This window comes from Mustela erminea, chromosome 1, assembly GCF_009829155.1.
Source record: "Mustela erminea isolate mMusErm1 chromosome 1, mMusErm1.Pri, whole genome shotgun sequence".
Taxonomy (NCBI): domain Eukaryota; kingdom Metazoa; phylum Chordata; class Mammalia; order Carnivora; family Mustelidae; genus Mustela; species Mustela erminea.
The window spans coordinates 42,803,436-42,823,466 of NC_045614.1; the positions used below are offsets into that span (position 1 = coordinate 42,803,436).

Genomic DNA, 20,031 nt, shown 5'->3' on the forward strand with positions numbered 1-20,031 from the left:
CTTTTTAAATCTTAATTGGCTATGTTTCATTATATTTATTTTCATGTAAAATGGTGATGATTTCCCTTTTATAGTTGTGAGAGAACGTACTATCTTAAGATATTTTTATTTAAGTAAAGAAAGTCAGCTAAAAATCCATACAAGTAATGCATGTTTATGGAACACATCTTGAGCATATCATTCGAAGGGATTGAGAAACATTGAAGTTGTTTCATTTCATTTCATTTTCTCATCTTGAAAAGATAGTTTTGGGGAACACCAAGAGCTTGTTCTAGGGGTGGGTGGACAGATCGGTGGAGGCCTCTTGGGAGATGACTAGGAATGCTAGAAGGGGGCAGCCCCCCACGAGAGATCAAGCGCAGAAAGAACATGTAGGGCCCTTTGAAAGGCCACCTGCTGCTGACTTCTTCCCACGCGGCTGACTGTCCAGGCAGCACCGACGTCACTTCTGGTTCCAGAGGCCTGGGAGAGTGAGAGGGAGTATTGTTTCATAGGGGCAGTCAGTCTTTCTATTATGAATCATGGAACATGAATTGTGCGTCACAGGTTCTCATAGCAGGCCTCCGCGGCCCTTCAGTGCCACCGTGCACTTGGGTCTTGAAGACCTTCGCACTGCCACCCAGTGTGTGGTCACCAACCTCTACTTCCTCTTCTCGAATAGGGGAGGCGTCTTTCTCCTGAGGCTTTTGAGTTTACATTTCTATAACTGCAAACCTGGGGTTAGGAATTTGCATCTCTTTCTCTCCCTTTTGCCTTGTGGGACCACAGACAACAAAATCTCATCCTTTTCCTATGACCTTCAGATGTTTGAAGAGAGGTTTTATGTCTTACTTGCGTCATCTGTTTCTAGGAAGACAGAAACATCCCTAGCTCTTTCAACTTTTCTCCCCGTGATTTAGTGCTAGTCCCTCCTCCCATCTTGAGAGCTTGCCTCTGAATAAGCTCACTTGGTCTGAATCAGTTTTAAATCCAAGCACTTAGACCTGGATACAACTTAGGAGAGGTTTCCTGAGCGGAATAAAATAAAGTGTAACTATCACATCCTGGATTCTAGGTACCATACTTCTTTTACCTAGGCTCACCGAATTTTTGGCAATTTCATCACATTGTTGGTTAACAAACTCTTTCTTTTTCATACGACAGTTATGCCAAAACCTTCTTTATTTTAAACTTTTGGCAACAGCTTTCTAATAATGTGTGATTATGTGTGTTATGGAGGGGGACAGGGGAGGGCCGAGGATAGGAGTTCCCGGGACGTGGGAGAGAACTGCTAAGTACCAAGAGAAGTAGGAAATTTGAAAATATGAAATATTTGACACCAAGTTCAAGCTTGGCACAGATTGTATTTTTCCTGTGTAAAGGGAGTGTTTCTCGAGGTTTCGTCTCTGAGTCACTTAATATCAGCAGCATCTTATCTGAGAGGCTCTGCCTGAGTACCACCCCCCCCCATGTTCTCTTATTCTCCTTTGCTTGCCGTTGCTCTACTAGAATAGATTTCTATTCCTAGTTCTTATCACTATCTACATTTTATATATTTTTATTTATGGATTAAAACAGTTTATAAAAGCAGGGACTTTTTTTTTCACCACTATATTTGTAAGACTTAACACACAGCATAATATTTGTCACAATGAGTTTACTAAGTGAATAACTGAGTAAGTAAAAGAATGATTTGGGTGTTAATTACATATGCAGATTCCTGGACCCCCCACTGTACCTCCTGAATTAGAATTTCTGACAGTGGGGTCCAGGACTGTAGGGATTCATCTGTGTGCTAAAATTTTAGCATGGCTGTTTTTGCATAAGTTCACACAACATTCAGTACACCAGACCCAAAAACAAAGTATAAAGAGCACGTTTTTGAAATCTTGAAAAATGGCCATCTACCTTTACATTCTTTTTTTTTAAGATTTCATTTATTTATTTATTTATTTATTTATTTATTTATTTATTTATTTGACAGACAGAGATCACAAGTAGGCAGAGAGACAGGCAGAGAGGGGTAGGGGAAGCAGGCTCCTTGCTGAGCAGAAAGCCAGATGTGGGGCTCAATCCTAGGACCCTGAGATCATCACCTAAGCTGAAGGTGCCCCACTGAGCCACCCAGGTGCCCCCTACCTTTACACTCTTAAAAGAAGAGTGCCTCTATCAAGGCATTAGTATATGACCATTTAGATCTTAAACTTTAAGGCATTTGCATGTTACTGAGCACTTGAGGATCACTACCTCCCAAACCATAACATTTGCTATAATGCAGGTTTGTTATTTAAGGAGATGGAAGGAACTTAGTAAAATCTTGGTTTGACTCCAAAGCCACCGTACCTTGATCGTTCATGCTAACTTCTTAAATCCCATTCCATTGCCAGTATGACATCAGAGCTCTGTACATACGTGGATACTGCAGACTACTGTAGCTTACGGAAAAAGTCCCAGGTAGATCATTTAAAAACGTCACCCCATAGACACAGCTGGGTTCTCGTTTATGAAACTCGTTCTAAATGCTTATCTCAGAAATCCAATGCATAGTGGGAAGGAAAAAATCTGCTTCAAGCCTTTTCATGGAAGGAGAAATTCTTATTTTCCTATAAACTTCATTACTAATAAAATTAGGGAGAAGAGCAATAAGAAACAAATAAGATTAAGAAAGCCAAAATGGTTTTTAAATTAAGTTATTCTTCTCAGACTTTTCTGTGAGACAGCAGCAGCTCTGCAACTACCAGTTTATTGGAAGTCAGCCTGGGTTTTTTTGAGTTTGAGACAGTTTGAGAAGCCTTTATGTCTGCCCCACTTTTAACTTATTAAATTAATTATAGTTAATTTGTTTTTCAGAAGTAAATGAGAATCATATGAATGACGAGCTAAGCTGTTAAATCCCACAATGGTTTGGTCACTTAGTTCTGCCTCCCAGATAGCTGGACAAGGACACATTCTATGTTTTTACCTTTGATCATTGTACAAAAAGAAAGTCCAATATTGCATAATATAAGCATAATGAAGAGATAATTGTCTACACCATTACTCAGTGCAGCTGTCCACTGAAACACTGTCTGTTGAGCATGATGTTTACATAATTTTTACCTTCAGGTGAACTCTTGGGTCTTAGTGAAGGAAGGAGGAAGAGAAGCAGGGAGAAAGAGGAAGGAGAGGAAAGTACTTAGGGAGGGAATAAGAAAAAGAGAGAAGGAGGGAAAAAGAAAGAGGAGGAAGAATACAATATTCAGAAAATGGTATTATTTTTCCTTCATGATGCATCATGTGATAGGAAAAGCCCATTACTACTAAAATTAAGCATTGAACTGAGGATAAAAAATCATATTCCATCCTTGGATTTCATATTCAGTAGGTGTGTGCCTTCAAAAGATCACAAATTTATTGATTTCTTACTTGTAAAATATATGATTTGGAGCTCAATGATACTGAAGAAACATTCCATCCTTAAAACTCTGTGGCCCTTTGATTTTTAATATATCTGTCAAATTTGAAACACGATCAATAAAACATTTAAAATATAAGTCACAAAGTTAAGGGTTGGCTGTAAAGGAGCTAAATCAGTATTTATAAGAAGAAATAATTGTGAATAAAATGATAATAATTGTGAAGAACAATTATTGTTGTACTATAATTCAATCTTTAGTATTCTTTTTTACATCTGTCTTTTTTTTTAAAGTTTTTATTTATTTATTTGACAGAGATCACAAGTAGCCAGAAAGGCAGGCAGAGAGAGGAGGGGGGAAGCAGGCTCCCTGGTGAGCAGAGAGTCTGATATGGGGCTCAATCCCAGGACTCTGGGACCATGACCTGAGCTGAAGGCAGAGGCTTTAACCCACTGAGCCACCCAGGAGCCCCTAATCTTTAGTATTTTAATAAGAAATTAAGCAATATATGTTATAAATAAATTCTTTAAGTCAGTAATTTAGTTTGAGAGTTTTAACAGCTTGAGTATATTCACAGCCAAGATCTATGGTAGATATGGGGCTGGTATCATGCATTTACTTATTTTTATTTTATTTTATTTTATAATTTTATTTTATTTACGTTATTTATTTATTTATTTATTATGTACCCCAATGTTCATAGCAGCAACATCCACAATAGCTAAACTGTGGATGGTATCACACATTCACATGCAAAGGAGTGAGGCATCAGGAGAGGTACAAGACAATAGGGAGAGGTGGAGACTGGAGTACTGGCGAAAACAGCCTCTTCCAAAACTGGAATGATCTGCTCAGCTCTGGAAGATTGGTGCCATGTGTCAAAGCAGGACTTGTCTTGTCAAACTTTCTACGTTTTTAATAATAAAAAGGACAGAAATTTGAATTTTATTGTCCATGCTCCTAGTGTTTAAGAAATGGACGCTGGGGAGCCTGGGAGGCTCGGCTGGTTAGGCATCTGACTCTTGATTTCAGCTCAGGTCATGATCTCTGGGTTGTGGGATTGAGCCTGCAAGTTGGGCTCTGCACGGTTGCTCTCTGTCTCTGTCTTTCTCTCTCTCTCTTAAAAAAAAAAAAAAAAAAAAAAAGGAGGAAGGAAGGAAAAGGCAGATAGAAAGGAAGATAGGAAAGGAAAGGAAGGAAGGAAGAAAGGAAGAAGAAGGGAAGGAAAGAAGGAAAAGAAGAAAAGAAAGAAAAGGAGGGAAGTAGGAAGGAAAGAAAGTAAGAAACGGAAGCTAATGGGACGCTTGGCTGGCTCAGTCGGAAGAGCTTGTGACTCAGTCTCACCGTCATGAGTTCAAGTCCCACGCTGGGTGTATAGATTTCTTAAACAAACAAACAAACAAACTTAAAAAATGGAAGGAAAGAAAAGGAGAGGAGAGGAAGAAGAAGGGAAAGGGAAAGGAAAGGAGAGGAAACTAATTTAAGGCTCCATAAAACCCAGTGCGCAAGCTGAACAAAAGGCACCTATGTGCAGTTTGTCGCCTTTGGTCTAGGGTCTGTGGAGGTGCCTTCTACTCATTCAGCTACCAGGTGAACTACTGTCAGCTGTCACCCTTAATGACAGCTTTGTAACGATCTCAGTTAGATATTTAAAGATTGGCCGTCCCTGTGGACTTGAGAATGACCGAGACGTGAAGATAGTATACATGCCATGCAAAGTGAAGGAAGTTTGGAGACTAGATTTTTTTGCAGATTTCTCTGCTAAAGGAGTTTCTCCCAAGCAGAGTCCAGAAGCTCTGGGACCTACGCTCCTTAGAACAGAAATGAGCTGCTCCATTAACCTGCTTCTGTCCACTCTAGTGCTCGGAGACTAATAGTGATTCATCACATGAACTTCTAGCCATCTGAAAGAGCTAATTCAGACTCATCCCCAGGGTGGTATTGATGCATTAACAGGTTATGGCTCTTGGAGTAGTTAATAAAGGGGGGGAAAAAAAGCTAATAGACTTGCTGAACAGTTAACTGAAAATTTCTCATTTATACCATGATGGTTCTGAATTTTGCCAGCTACTTCTCTGTACCACTGTGTCATCTTTCTTGTTTGTTATTTTGTTTCTCTTAAGGAAGAATAATGTTAGAGGAAGGAAACGTTCATTTGTTATTATTGGAAACCTCCAATAATAAGATGTGCTACACAGAACAATCATGAGAGGTCCCTGGTTTCCAGCTTGGATTTGTCACTGCTCCAGATCACTCACCCATCTATATATTTGTTTTTCTGTCTAGCTAAGATTTACTCACATAATTGGTTTTATTGAGTCCATTTTCTCAAAGATGAGAATTATATGACTTTTTTGATTTATGCATGTATTTGCTTTTCTGCATCTTTTGAATTTTTGCAGTTCTTGGAACATAGAGAATGTGCACCATATTTGTGTTGGCTTAGTGGATGGCGAAAGAGTGATTTTAATGATGCCACATATTTTTTACTTTGTTTGTAGCTAAACATAGTTGTGTAAGGCACACCGTTTGAATGGGTCCATGTGCAGTGCCAGATAGGGGTAGAACAAAGTGCTAATATTGATTTGGAAAAAGTGAGCTTTTCTTATGTGTTCCTTTCCAGCAATCGTCTTACCTAAGATAGATAGTATCAGTAAGTTGCACTATCACTGTGTAGGACAGAGTTGCAAAAATGCCCCACAGTTTTTTATTTTAGTTTTTTCCCCTTGGGTGCTTTGCTCTAGCTCTGCCATTCAGACCTTAATATAAGGATAACCAATTAGTAGTTAAATGAGTTGAATGAGTCTTTTTATGTACTGTATTCAAATGACACTAAATTCATTGCCACATGAATAGGACATGTGAATTATTTCTTTATGCACTTTTAAAACAAGCCCACACAGTTAATGATACCGTTCATAACCCCTGCCTTTATTGCTCTTTACTATACCTTGGGAATCATTCTGAAAATGGACTCGTAGAGCTCCTATTTATATTGCAGGAGAAAAAAGAACTCAGAAGTAATAAGAATGTGTAGTTTTTCAAATAAATAGAAAGGGAGACGTAGTTTTGAACATAATACTCGAATGGAACAACAATGAGAACACTTGCTGGCAATTTACATCTTTGATAACGCATGACTATTAAACTAACAAAATGTGCCTGTCCTATATCATTTCTGCATCATATAGATGTATGCTGTGGACCTACTATGTGCCATACATTAAGATTGCCAAGGTAAACTCTCACTTCCTATCTTTGAGATTTAGACTTGGGAGCTTTTTGGGAGACGCAAAGTCTCCCAAAAGTGTTCATTATTTGACTCTCAGAATGAATGATCCTTGGTCTTTTAACAGAGGACATTCTAATTAATAATATAGTCTTGGGGTTGTAGGAAAAATGTGTCATTTTGGAAAACAAAGACCTTCTGTCTCTTTTCATACAGGGCCATTTGCATAAAAGAGCAGACCACGCTATGTGAATTACACTTCTACATCTCCATGTAAACATTCCTTTCCAGTTTTTGCTTCCTGGTCAGCAATCCTGAGCACTTTGAAGAGTCTTAAGTTTGGGTTTTGGGAAAGAACTACAGGGAAATACACCTTCTGTAGTTGAATATTTGCCACTTAATGATGTTATTATTTAGTAGTTGTTATTTAGTAAATTTGCCACTTAATGGTGTTTAATGGAAGCATCATGCCTAATGTTGACTGTGACTACTCTGACTGCTGCCTCTAAGACAGCCATTTCCTCGGTTCCTGTACCTTGTGCCAGGAACTGTGTTGATCTCTTATTTGCATGACACACCATTATTTAATTGACCAGTGGTTTGGCAAACTAGCTAATAGAGTAGCCTGCTGAAGTCTATGTTCTGGCTCCCATACTTGCTAGTTGTGTGGACTTGACCAAATAGTTTAACATTTCTGTGTCTCACTAAACTCATCTGTAACTGAGACAGTGGCGATATTTCCCCGATAGTTTTTTAGGAGATTAAATCAGATAATAACCATTAATGCAACACACTGTAAGCATTCAATAAAGTTTGCTATAACATTTATGTAATATCACTCGATTAATATTTGCTATGATATTTTTACATCACTTACTGGTCACCAAAGAAGTATCCTTTTTTTTAATTGTTTTCTTTTTCTAGATAAGGAAGTGGGCTTCACCTAACTTCTTTCATCAAAGGTACTGTATTTCTGAGTTTAAATGCAAATCTGACTGATCTGATGCAAGCACAGAAGAATGATGATATGTGGTGGGAAGAGCATGGGCCCGTGCCTGGATGTTTCTAGAATTCCGTACAATAATATATTATACTCAGACTCATTCAACACCTGTGGGGGGAGGCATGGGAAATATACTGCCAGAATCTTGTAAGTATTCACAGTGAAGCAGAAGGTTTAATGAGGTGGGATTGTAAGGTTTTAAAAACTTGATGGTTGCTGTAAGATAGGAGTGGAACCAAGTGAGAGGTGGTAAGTTTGGATCAGCATTCTAGGAGTCTTCTAGAATGGAAGAGATTTCTCTTCAGGATTCATGGTCCTTGAAATCTCTTGAAACTTGATAAAAATAATATGGCTTCTAAGAAAAACAAACAACTTCATGAGGAGAAACAGAAATGAAACCGGCGGGTATTTGAAGTGGGGGTGGTGGTTCTGGGTCTGTGCAGCTTGTCTTCTAGGAGCAGATCATATTCTTAAGGGCAGTTGTGAAAAGGTCTATAAAATCTGCTAAGTTCAGTAACCATGGCCAACTGTGATGTACAGTACCCCTGGTCAAATATAAATGCTTAGGGAAAGATCCTTCTTTCTTACAGCTGGAAGAATTATGTAGCTGAATCAGGACTTGGTACCAAGAGCTGTGTCAGCGATAGGAAAGCAGGCTCTGCTTAAGCGTCTGCCCCGTTGGACCTATAGGTGGCGCCGATGGGCACCTTTAGCAATGACACCAGCGAAGGACAAATGGAGCTCTGTCTTTACCAGGGGCAGCTTTGGAATTTCTACTTGGGGGAGGTTCAGTGTCAGCAATCTAATGAGGAAGGGTAGGGGCTGACCTTGAAGCTTTATCTGCATAGCAGGCATGCTATTTTCACTTAGATTGTAAATTTCTTTGGGATGCCCAGTGGTTGATGGTGATTGTGAAATTAATCCCTTTCTTCAGGGTACAAGTTGGCATCGTAACTGTTTTTTCTTTATTTATAAAAACATTAAGCTCTGGCTTTGGTGCCAGTAACCTCAGGATGGAAGCTTGCTTTGTGGTGTAGGAGCTGAAAGCTTTTCCTTTCTTTTCTTCTAGGTTCTTTTGCTGGTCTAATAATTAAGTTGAGCTAAGATAGAAAAAGAAATTTAACTTCATACATAAGGGAGCCCCATAGACAAATATGAGACTCACAGGCAGTCAGACAATTGAGGCTTGTATACCGTCCTGAGTTGAGAGGGGGTCAGGTTCTGGGCTTCAAAGGGGAGGAAGACAGTTCACGGGAAAATGAGAAGAGCACATGTTTGGTAAATAGATGTTTGCCCTGTCATGCATGTTAGTCTTTCTGATATTGAAAGTTTCTCTGACAATAACTCTCTCTTTCTGGTACAAACCCTCTGTCTAAATTCTTTGAGGCATGGGGTGCCTGGGTGGCTCAGTGGATTAAGCCTCTGCCTTCGGCTTAGGTCATGATCTCAGGGTGCTGGAATTGAGCCCTGCTTCTCCCTCTTCTTCTATCCTACCCCTGCCCCCTTGTGCTCACTCTCTCTTCTTCTTTCTCAAATGAATAAATACAATCTTAAAAAAAAAAAAATTCTCTTAGGCAGTTAAGGGAGAGGCAAAACAAAAACAAAAACAAAAACTCTTCCTGAGGCTGCTGGGTCTTCATGCTTTTTAGCTCAGATTAATCCACATGCCAACATGGTACATTTTGGGGTGGTATGTGCTACTGGCCCTCAGTGGCAACCTATCTGATAGAGACCGTGTGGTTTTGCGGCATTAGGGGCTTAGGATGGGATCAAGTTTTATTTTCATTTAGAACAATAAGGTAAGAGCAAATGGGATAGTCTTCGAAAACATGTGAGCTCGTTGTGGATTCTTTAACCTATCAGAGGTGGGCATGGATGTGTTCTAAATCTGCAAGGCAACACCTCCAGAGTTTACTCATATCATAACACACAGTTACTTACTCCCATTATAACAAAAATAGGTATTAAAACAATAGTTACTAATCAGAGTTGTTCCCTGATTATCTTAGGATAATCAGTGATGTAGAATGATTATTTGAGCACCACCCCCGCAAACTCATATGTTGATAGTATTTGGAGGTAGGCACTTTGGGAGGTGGTTCAGTCCTAAGTGGCGAGCCCCCATGAATGAAGTGAGTGTCCTTATAAGAAAGACATCCGAGAGCTCGCTCGCCCCTTCTGCTGTGGGAGGATCCAGCAAAAAGGCAGCTGTGAACCAGGAAGCCGGTTCCCATCAGGCACTTCAATCTGCTCCTGCCTTGATCTCGGGCTGCCCAGCCTCTGGAACTGTGAGAAGTACATTTCTATTGCTTATAAGCCACCCACTCTGTGATACTCTGTTGTAGCAGCCTGAACGGACTGAGACATCCAGGAGAGGATCTCAGCCTTCCCCTACTTGAAATGGTAGAAAGTGAGTCTGCTGGGAGCTGGCTGATCGCAGAGCCCGTGCGAGCGTCCCTGTAGCATTTACCGGCATAATTTGTCCTCATTCCTTTTCATATTGGCGCATCTAGTTCCTTGCGTTTATTCATCTGTTGCTTCTAATTTATAGTAAGGACTCTGCTCTATTTTCTGCTCCTTCGATGTATACAGCAGGATGTAAAGAAGTGCCTATTGAGGAACTGAACAGCTAAGTGATACCATTTTGGTTAAGGCAGTTTTACTTGGCAGCAAGATCTCTTTTTGAAATTATGCTGAGAAGGACTGTCTTGCCATTATTTCCCTGGTGATCTCTGGGCACCGAATATAATGAGAATTTCTTTCCTTGCCCTGGTAGCAACTTCCTTTGCATAAGATCTATAAATTAACCACTGGGAGGTGATTTAAGCCTTAGGGTGGGTTGGGATTATTCATTTTCCTCTATTTTGTGTTCATATTTTAATTCCTGTTTACTTCTCCTTAATGTTGGATGCCTTCCTTAATAAATTTTTGGTACTGAGATGTTTCTAGTGGCTGATATTACCTTAAAATTATGAGAATTTTTTGTTATTATTTTGTGAGAAGAAAATTAAAACTTAAAGCATGATCTGTAAAATCTCTTCTCTTTACATGATACGTAAAATCCTATAAAAGGATGTTGAGTGGGAATTCATATTTTTGTTGTTGTGGATCCCAAGTTGGTAATTAGAGTTCACAGCTCAAAACATAGAGACCAACTAATCTTTAGTAAGAGAGGAACAAAATCTTAGTAAAGAGAGAAATAAAACCTTAGAGCCAGAATCTTCCTCAGAAGCTTCCTAAGAACCCAAAGAGGTCAGAGTTCCTCAGCATTACCAGCTTCCCTGCTTGTGTACACAAAAATTTGGAGGCAGGAAGATGAGAGTGGCTCTCTGAAATTGTGCAAATTATGCATTGTTTGTGGTAAGAGCCCCCCCCCCCCCCGTAGCACCTTTCCTTATGCAAAGTCAGGTGAAGGGGTCTGACTTCATTCTTTGAACAGGTTGATGTGCCTGAGAGATGGGACCCTGGTAATGTGTTCCCTGAATCACTGGTGGACTTCCTGGCCTGTGGCTGTGTGGCTGTGGGCAGGGCAGGAGAGATCTGGGGAGTGGTCATAGGATGGGCCAGCGGAGCAGCTTACACTTTTACCTTTGGATCCAGCAGGGAGGGGTGCACGCAGGTCTATAGATCAACTAGACCCCCGGAGTAAGTGGCTGGTTGTGAGCTCTTCTTGTGGGTGCCTCACCTAAGGGGGTTGCTAAGAGTGCTGTGACACTCTGGGACGCTTTGGGATCCTTCCGGGATCAGGAGTGAGGGGTAGACACGGGGTGGAGGGGATGGAGGTGAAAGTGCCTGGGGCTGGTGCAGGGGCCAACCTAACGGGCAATCAGGCTGGAAGTGACAGTTGTAATTCCAAGATGCTACAGAAAGAAGAAGAATAAAACAGGAGACGGCATTCTTCTCCTCATTTAATAAATTCCATCCAGCCTTAGTTCTGGACAGAAATGAGGAAGGAGAGAGCATTTTGAATCAGCCTAAATTTTAGTGATAAAAAGTGACATGAGGCTTATGGAACAACAAGATATCCCAGAAGGATGGGAAAGGTGAATTTGGCAAGAGTGTTGAAAGCCACGTTTGACGAAAAAAGGGAAATCATTTCAGGCTAATGCTCTACCTGAGGCGAGGATCCTTGATCAACCAATTTCAGCGGGATTGGAGAACTCCACGAGGCCTCCTATTTTATTTTCCCTGAATGTCGACCCTTGTGCCCACTGATTATTTCTAGCCGGTCCTAGGCAGAGAGGTTGTCAGGGAGATTGCAGAAACCTGCTTGATACATTTACCACATGGGAAATTCTCATGAGATGAAATGAAGGGAATTTGTGAGGGTAGAGAAAAACTGTCAAGATTTTTAATTTTGAATGGACATCGGCATCCATTGAAGCCAGGGATGCAGAGCTGCAAAAGCTGATATATTCATGCTAAGCTGTGGAAATCAGGAAACATGCGATATGGTTATCTGACAAATAGATTCAGAGGAGCAGCGGAGAGAGGAAAGGGAAATCAAAGTGAACATTGATGAATGTGGGGAGGAGTATTGTGCATCGAGCACGCATCCTGCTTCTTCCTTTTAATATGCGTGCTGTGTTTGAAGCCCTCTTATGAAAAGTCATCTTTCATGTTAAGTGGAGATCATGTTTTTGTGACAATTCTATTTGGTAGTCATATCTCTAGCTATTAAAAATAGCATTGTGATAAAACCCTGTTTTGATATCTGCTGACTGAAGTCATATGGTAGATGTTTTCTGCACTGTAGCACGATTTCAACAGAATTGGGGAAACGAAATTTTTATACTCCTAAATAGTGTGCATGTAAATAATTTTATCAATTGCTATAAATACAGGGAATTCTTATTTCTACTATTTACTTTATTAATGGATTAATGAAAATTAATTTTCATTGTTTTTATGCTTTACCATAATATTGCTACTGTTATTTAAAACATGTTTTCATTATACAAGCACATGTATGCAATGTAAAAAAATATTGCGAGAATTACTTATGCTTTTGAAAGTCTCAGAGTGTGTCTGCATTTCTGTTATAGTTGATGCTGTAATTCTCTTATTACGTTGCTCTTTGCAGAATTTGCACAGACTCGTCTGTACTCTTCAAGTCTTAGGAGTACTGACAGACATATTTCCAATTCATAATTTTGTTTGCTTTTCTTCTTATCCACACACAGTTCTTTGTCATTTCTGAATGAACTTTATGATCTTCTTCCACGTCCTAGGTTTAGTAATGTGTGCATTTCTAGTTCATAAATTTTAAGCCTTCTTCCATTATCCTTTTCCTCTTTCCTCTCAGAAACATTTCAAGAGCACAGACTTCTTTTGTTACAAGGCACTATTTTTTTGGTTCTGTGGAAATACAGAAGATGAATTGGACGTAGATTCTTCCCTCATGTAGCTTATGTAGTAAGTTAGTGCATGAGCCATGGCACTTTCAATGTCCAGTAGCCCCAAGCAAAAGAGAATTTTAGGTCTCATAACTAGAAAGACTACAGAGTTGTTTACATTGTGGAAACAAATTACAAGATCAGGTAAGAGTTTCTATTGAAATAGTTCAAAAGCAACAGTCAACACATTTTGTGGCATAAGTTTTAAAGATGAACTGACTGCTGGGCTTCTACTCCCAAGCTGATCTGTCCTATCATTCATTTAGTCATTCTTACACCTATTACTTTCTGAACTCTAATACTTGCCAGACATTGGTGCTGGGGATATAGAGGTAAGTAAGACAAATTTCTGTCTTTAGAGGAGTTATAGTCTAATATCGGGAGGTAACAAACAGCCCAGCCAATAAAGAGGTAATAAAGTGTCAGATGGTGATAACTTCCTATTAAAAGTGAGGACATGGGCCATTGTTAGACAGGCTAGCCAAGGAAAGCCTCATGAAAGTGGTGACCTTGGATCAGAGATTTGAATGATGGGCAGCTCTGTGAAGATCTGGGAAGGAGCCATTCAAGTGAAGGGAGCAGCAGCTGCAAAGCCTGTAGGAAAGCAGGAACTTAGCAAATATTCTAGCGACAGTGAGGAGTTCATTGTTTTCTGTTAGTTTTTGTTTTTGACTGGGTATAAAATAGCTAGAATTTGCTCAGTGGATTTTTCATGGCCAAAAAAAAAAAAAAAAGAGAGAGAGTTTGCCCCTCCTTTGAGCATATTACTGCATCCTCTGAAAGTGGTTACTTTGCACCACCCTGGCCAACAGAGAATTTCTTGTCTAGGAACCTGAATCAATGTGTTTTTAGTTTAGTTGTCTCCTACACAGGCATTTAAGCTCTTTAATTCCCTAGAGGAAATTACCATTCCTGAACTTAATTACTTCTCCTCTGTTACCTCCTTTAAAAAAAAAAAAAAGTATTTACTTATTGGAGAGAGGGTAGAGAGAGGAAGAGGGAAAGAATCCCAAGCAGACTCTGCTGAGCAGGGAGCCACAGAGCTCCATCTCACAACCCTGAGATCACGACCAGACCGGAAACCAAGAGTCAGACACTTAACGGACTGAGCCCCCCGGGCAACCCTATTATCTCCTTTAATGTTATTCAGGAGCTGGGTTCTTTAGACCTTTATTGTTTTACCATAAAAGTGGGATCAATATTGGCTTGGCGCTAAATTCAGCATATTCACATTGTTCCCTGTCTGTTCCTTCTCCTATTGCTTCTGTGGATAGGAAAAAAAAAAAAAATCACATACGTTATGAAATTATCAAGTCCACAAGTTTGAGGTCAAGTTTGTATTCTATCATAATAACTCCTTTAAAAATTTAGCCATGTTAATATGGATGCTTTTTGTTGTTAAATTATAATCTTCCTGTCTGTTTTTAAACTAGAGGTGGCAGGTGGAGAGATGGTGACATGCATGGATGTGTCTCCTAACTACTCCTTACTACTCTTGCCCATATTGTAGTTCTCCAGACTGTACCCAGAGAGTCTTTCTGAAACACAAATCTGACCACACCACCTTTCTGATTAAAATTGCTTTCTGTTTCTTTTTGGGTAAAGACAAGCTCTTTACGTGGTTTACAAGGAGTCAATAATACGGACCAGGATCAACTTTGACCAAATTCACCCTCTCTTCCCATACACTGACCTTTTCTCCCTCACACTCTCCAGGCCCTCCCAACCACAGAGCCTTTGCACGTGATCATCTGTCTGTTCTCTACACTTTCTTCCCTCTTTGCTGAACCAGCTCCTGCACTTCCTATATCTCATGTCAATGGTAACTTCACTAGAGTCATCTTTCCTAGGTGGATCAGTCTTCTCCCTCTAAAATTATACCGCTTGCCTCTCCTTCTTAGCATTTATCATATTTTCAGCTTTAACTTATTTGTGTGAACATTTAGTTAGTGTCTATTTATCTCATGTGAATGTAAGTTTCATAGCAATTGGAACAATATCTATATTTGGTTATCATTTTATCCCATGGTTTAGCCCAGGGGTTGGCATATGGTAGGTCCTTAATAAATGTTTGTGGTGTAAAGAAACAAAGATAAATGAGTAAAAATAAATGTAAAAATGAATGAATGTCTATACCAGATCTACTCCATAAAACTTCATTCAATGATGGAAATGTGCTATATCTGTATTGTCCATTATGTTCATCTCTAGCCCCATGTGGCTGTTGAGTACTTTCCATGTGATTACTGTGACTGAAAAAATAAGTTTTAAATTATCTTTCATTTTAACTAATTTAAATTTAAATAACTATATGTGGCTAGTATACATATATACGATATGCATATATACTAGTATGCATATATACCATAGTATTCATATATAGTATATGTATACATATATGGTATGTATATCTAGCAGAGTAGCTAGTATACATATATACCATATCATAAAGTACAAATCTAGAAAGAGTATGATATCACATGCAATTTCTAATCCCTGTAAAGCATTGTACATTCACACACACACACACACACACACACACGTTAATATTCAAACATATTACTATTTCAATATAAATATGTTTGCTTAAGATAAACCTCAAATTAGAACATTCAAAACTATTAAGCCATCTAAGGCTGTCTTTAAACAGAACAGATATGCCCACTATTCAGACAAGTTAAATGAGAAAAGATGTGACTTTCAAGTTAATCTACTTACAATCCTCTAAACCCAGATGCTGCACTGGAATTTCCTGCTATATTGTTAGTTGCAATTTTTTCACCTAGTGTGAGTTGAGTTGACATTTACATCACCAAATAATTCCTTTCTTATAAGCAGCACATTGTTTGGTTTCTCCTAACATGATTTTGAAAATTTAAATAGAATAATTTTGACCATTTTCAGGAACATTTAAGACATCTGCAGTTGGAAAATTGCTTCCAGTTTGTGAAGTACAAGGTATATTCTGCCTTAATCAATGCACAATTTTTTCTTGTTTCTTTTATTTGTATGAGGATTTACCCAATTCGATAATATGCAAGAAATATTATTAATGCTATATTGACTTCTTACACTTTCCATATATAAACCACTGTGATCTTCGCAGTGTCTTCATTTTTCATTCTGGTGGACCATGCATATTGCTTATCCTCAGCATTTTTATGAAATAAGAAACAGTATCTTCCATTTCTAAGTAAGCAATGTAGACAGTGAGTTCTGTTAGCATGGACTCTAGTCTTGTTCACCACTGTATCTTCAGTGCCTCCTGGCGCTAGGCTTATAGTAGGCATTTAATTCTTAAACAACTTGTGGCTTGTAATTATTCTGCCCACTTACTAATGATGAAACTGCCCCTTAGATTGGAGAGGGTGTGGGAATCAATGACTGCCCAAGTTTACATAGCCATTGAGTGGTAGGGCTGGGCCCAACTCTTAATCATTGTGTGACTTATCATCTAGTATCATACTAACATTTTATGGATTTATTTTTCTATATCAAAATGATTTGTTATTTAAACTTTATATTCATTGGTCAGATATCCATTGTCAGCTTGAAAAAATAAATCCATAGTGTATAGGACAGAAGCAGATATCCTTCTTATTTCCAGTTATATTATAGGTGCTTTTAACATATGTATTATTTCTATTGCTGTGTATTGATGACAACAGTGGTTTATGAAAAAAATTTTATCTCTGTGAAAAAAAAAGTCTTATAAATTATTTTAGTTGCTATGTAGAATGACAAAATTTTGCCCATCATAGTGAAATACTTAGTACTTTGCTGCAGAGTGAGCTAGCAGATGGTTTCTAGGATGTCGTGACAGGGAACAGTGGATACTTAGGGACCACTTGTTTGCCTTTTTCCAGTAGTGTAATTTTTTAATGTATTAGTAGTCTAATAGTTTTTATGTATTCATAAAAATGTTGAATGGAAATTTGAACCTTTACTTGTTGTAATTGAAAAAAAGGCCATTACTGTTATTCAAAAGGATAGTTCTTAGTCTGAAAAGAACACTAGTTTAAAGATAAACTTATGTAAAAGGAAGGGTGTGTAAAATATAAACACTGTGAGCAATTATAATGATACTATTAGTTAAGTGTATAAATTGTATGCCAGGCAATTTTCTAAGTATTTTGATTGTTAACTCTTTTAATCCTTAAAACACTATTATTCTGGGACACCTGTGTGGCTCGGTAGGTTAAAGCCTCTGCCTTCGGCTCAGGTCCTGATCCCAGGGTCCTGGGATTGAGCCCCCCACATCGGGCTCTCTGCTCAGCAGGGAGCCTGCTTCCTCTTCTCTCTCTGCCTCTCTGCCTACATGTGATCTCTGTCTGTCAAATAAATAAATGAAAATCTTAAAAAAAATAAACAACACTATTATTTCTTTCTAGTAGATTTTTTTTAAATGAGAATTCAAAAGTTTATGAGGGTAATTCATGTTCTGAAAACTACTAATAAGAGGAGTTGGGGCTGAAGACTTACTAGTCTCCAAATCTAAATCACTGATTTATACCATTCTTTTAAAAATTACTTAAAATAAATAATCACATATTCATTGACATGTGTACTTTTATAATATATTTTCCCTACCAATCTAAAGTGTTGTGAAGGTAAAGATTATGTATGTTTAATTCACCATTCTTTTTAACATACATATATATGATGTGTATACTTCATAGATACTCAAGAAAATATGTTGAATGAAACATCTTGAGTTCTGAAGGCTGACATCATCAAAACATTAACATTGTTACAGCCTTTCTTTAGAGACTTTCTGGGAGGTTGGGGATGGAGAAGGGCAGAATTTAGCTTGCTTAGAAGACAGTTGGGTTTTATAAAGTTGGTGGTGTAGTACAACTGAAGGAATCCAGTGACTCCATTTTCTTTGACCATGAGGTTTAATTAGAGGCGATAGCAAGAAGAATGGGAGTCCCAAGGGAAACCTCTTGCTTGGAAAGTCTATAGTACAATGATGTGGGAAGGTCTTCCATAGCATCATGGAGGTTAAAGATGATGGACTCTGGTCCAATTCCAGAGTATGTCACTTACCAGCTGTAGACTTATTAAAATGACCCATCTTCTCCACATTATCTCATCTGAAAGTTGGAGATATTAATAGTACCTATCTTATAGGATTGCTATTATTAAGGTTTAATAAAGTACTTGTAAAGTTCCTAGAGCAGTGCTTGGCACATAGTATTTGTTATATAGTATTTGTTACATATATTATCATTTTAGGAAATTGGTTTCTATATATGCTAAGTGCTTACTGATCTTAAAGAATGTATTGAACATCTGCTTGATATTGAAGGGTATTATTTGGTAATTAAGGTATTCACAATCCTACAATTAAATGTTAATGTCCACATGCTAGAATATAAAGGAATTCTGGAGAAAATTTATGTTGAAAAAAAGCAAAATAAAGAACCAAGAGTTAGCTTCTAGTGCCCAGATTGTGAAACCAGAGTTAATGGTCTTTATCTGTATACACACATAACATTAATACACTTAATTTGTCTGTTGGCAGAAGAACATAGCACTGAATCCTGTGTAATTTCTGATTCTCTACCACATTTATAGTCACATGTTCCTTATATCCTTTTCAGGACTAACAATTGCTTGCTTTTCAAGCTGTAATCATTATACTTGTGATTTCTCTTACCTTATACTGTGAAAATTGTGCAAAAAAGTTGCAGTCATAACTTGCATTTTGTTTTTATATTAGGAATTCAAAGAAAATAAATACCTTTGTTTATGTGACTTTATTTCTCAATGTGAAATTTGCCTATTTTTCCTTTTCCCTCTTTGCTCATTTCCTTTTATTATCTTTGGCATGGCATTTGGAATTGATATAGAAAAGGCAATTAACTCAGAAGTCAGTAAAGTAAGCTTGTGACACATTTATTTATTATATGATGCCAATGTTTTGCTTTGCTTTTTTAGCATCTTTCTTTTTTCTAACAAAGAGTTTTACAGTTACTGTTTCTAGAATTTACGTTTTTCCATGTAACGTAATTATAAGATTTAGTTGCAGTGTTGGCATTAGTGTTTTATTTTGCATGGTACAGCCATTGCGTGTGTGTGTGTGTGTGTGTGTGTGTGTGTGCGTGCATACGCCTGCGCACTCGTGTGCTGTGAAAAAGCATGTTTGCTCCAGTACTTCTTCAGCTCATGACTGAAACCCTTGTTTTGATTCAAGGAAGAAATAAAGAGCTCTTCAAAATTATAATAATGGATACTTTATTCATCTTCTCTGTGGAAATTAGTCCAGGAAGCAAATTAAAGTTATAAGAGTATCCAAAGCAGAATTATTTTTGCTTAGCTGCTACATATTTGAGCCCCACCTTCTATAATTTTAACTTTCTCCACATTTTCTTGGGGAGGGGGGAGGATGGTTTTTCTTATGGCCCTTAGGAGATCCCACTGAAATCATTTACTAGTTCTTGCAGTTCGTCCCACAATCCCCACTGTGCTAAGTGGCAACTATTCTGGAAGCTGTCATGTTTGGAAAATACCATGATACCACGAGTTAATTTCATACCTGTCATGAGATCTTTGCATGAGATCCCAGGGGGCCTTTCAGTGTGTCACAGTACTGCAAGCCATTCGTTAGTTCCTTTCAAAGCAATGACCCATGGCCAAGAGATCTTGTCGTAACACATGGCGACACCTGTCACTGGGTTTTGTGATTGGCATAAAATTAACCTGTTTTCCTCTCTGATTTGCTGCTTTTTTATAAGGCCCATAAAAGGGATGAGAAGAAATTGTATTTGGAAGCAATTTATTGTAGCTTTAAGAAACATAATGGTAGATTTGGGATATTGGAGCTAATGAGTAGATAGACCATTCCTTGCAGAGGTACACACACAGTTTTTCAGTCAAGGTAATATTCTGTGAAGTTCTGAATGGCAGTCTGCAAATTTCAGACAGGAAAACGCTTCAGTATTTGAACTTCATCAAGGATTGGAACAAAGCAAGGAATGATGTTGTTTCAAATCTTGTTGTGGAAGAAAAATCCGGGAAGCTTGG

The 20,031-nt window shown here is 38.4% G+C and overlaps 1 protein-coding gene across 18 annotated transcripts in view; it reads left to right on the forward strand.

The window, feature by feature from the left end:
* The window catches only part of CHL1 (cell adhesion molecule L1 like), a 215,213-nt gene that overhangs the window by 61,718 nt on the left and 133,464 nt on the right, over window positions 1-20,031 (forward strand). For 10 of the 18 annotated variants that reach the window (XM_032325323.1, XM_032325314.1, XM_032325372.1 and 7 more), the window contains one exon: window positions 7,528-7,565. The exons of the other annotated variants lie outside the window; for them this stretch is intronic. The gene's annotated coding sequence lies outside the window, so the exon portion shown is untranslated. The remainder of the gene's footprint in view (window positions 1-7,527; window positions 7,566-20,031) is intronic. 18 annotated transcript variants of the gene reach the window in all.